Source organism: Rhipicephalus microplus, chromosome X (assembly GCF_043290135.1).
Source record: "Rhipicephalus microplus isolate Deutch F79 chromosome X, USDA_Rmic, whole genome shotgun sequence".
Lineage (NCBI taxonomy): Eukaryota > Metazoa > Arthropoda > Arachnida > Ixodida > Ixodidae > Rhipicephalus > Rhipicephalus microplus.
Window position 1 is genome coordinate 163,860,133 of NC_134710.1, and position 1,787 is coordinate 163,861,919.

General features: G+C 44.0%; 1 pseudogene; it reads right to left on the reverse strand.

Moving 5' to 3' along the window:
* Positions 1-474: 474 nt before the first annotated feature.
* Positions 475-1,485, reverse strand: LOC119176924 (uncharacterized; annotated as a pseudogene).
* Positions 1,486-1,787: the final 302 nt, after the last annotated feature.

Consider the following 1,787-nt stretch of genomic DNA (forward strand, 5'->3'; position numbering starts at 1 on the left):
TATATTATCATGTGAATCCCATTGAATGTCTGGTAAGTTGAAATTACCAATCAAAATTATTTTGTCGTCCTGGTGCATATTAGAATTCATAAAACATCTTAAGTCGGTCAGAGTCGTCGCAGGAGAACAGGGCGGTCTGTACATAACTCCAATGTACACAGGGTGATCATTTCATCGAATCTTTACCCATACGGCTTCAATATCACCAGCATCTGGCAAAGTTTGATACTTTATGTCTCTTTTAATCATAAGTGCTACCCCGCCTCCTCTCCCACCTCGGTCCTTCCTTATTAAGACGTAACCTGGCGGTGTGACTTCCGCATCATGTACATCACTGTGCAACCATGTCTCGGTGATTGCCAATATGTCAGGATCATGTTCCAAGGTTACACTTTCTATTAAGTGACTTTTGTTCAGTACGCTGCGAGCATTTAAGTTGATGATCTTAAAATCGGCCTGTTTTTGTCTGTCAGGTCATCGGTGGTTGGGTTTAGCAGATGCTTTGCACTGGATCTTCTCCTTGGCATCATCACTCCAGGTGTACAAAACATTGTTGATGAGAACTTTGTCATAAACCATTCTAACTTTCACTCCTTTCTTTCTTTCTTTCTTTCTTTCTTTCTTTCTTCTAGACTTGAGACCCACAGGTTTCTCCGTATCTCAGTTACACGTTTTGAGTAGTCCTCACTAATGTTAATATGAGTGTCTTTTAGCTTGAAACAATTTTTCAGTATCTTTACTTTGTCTCGGTAGTCTGCCACTCAAAGAATTACAGGGCGGTCTTTGCCAGGAAATTTCTTTCCCAGTCTATGTATTCTTTCTATAGAATTCAGTTTCTGGTTGAGAATGGAGCCAAATATATCGTCATTTATTTTTTTAGTAAGTCATCATCATTCTCAGGACCTTCTTCTTTTACGCCTCTAATAATAAGGTTGTTTCGTCTCGAGCGGTTTTCTAGGGCATCAACCCTACTGCATATAGCACTCAATTCTGTATGGCTCCTATCAACTGCATTCTCAAGCTTTAGCAGCCTACCATCCACTTTATCTATGCACTCTAATTTTTTTTCTCAATTGTTAACAATCTGTTTTGAACTTGAATCATAGCAGACTCAGATGAGGCCTGTTGCTCTTGCATTTGCGAAATTTTAGACAAGATAGTTTTTTGCGTTTCTAGCAGTTCCTTAAACATTGCATCTGTAATAGGTCCAGTGTTTTGCTCGACATCTCCCGACAGTGAAAGCAACAGACCCGCTAGCGCAAAACAGTCACTTATGCAGTTTAGAATGGTGTGTGGACACGGCAACACTATTTAGCAAGGATCGTCACTACGGAAACCATATTTCCAGTCACCAACCTGCACGAGTAGGGGTACGTTAGGTGACATCGTCGCGGCTTGGTTGCCGTGTCCACTGCCGCTTGAAGCAATTGGCGTCCCTTTTATAGCCACTAGCGTGGCGCTGGCGGGCTGAACTGGTGACGTCATCATGCAGGTAGGTGTGCGCAGTAAAGATGATGCTCGGGCTGCAGGCGCGGCGCCACTGGCGTATCAAGGATATCACCAGCAACGATACCCGTGCCGAGCTTGAACGGTGCATCAAAGGTGTGACGCAGATCAAGCTGGCCCGTGCGAAACGCCGATGAGCCGGTCGACGAAAAAAGGCATCCCGTCAAAACCTGCACGACTAGGGGTACGTTAGGTGACATCGTCGCGGCTTGGTTGCCGTGTCCACTGACTAATTGAAGCTGTCGTGGAGGACAAAGTACTCTCCATTGTAGAAAAAAAAG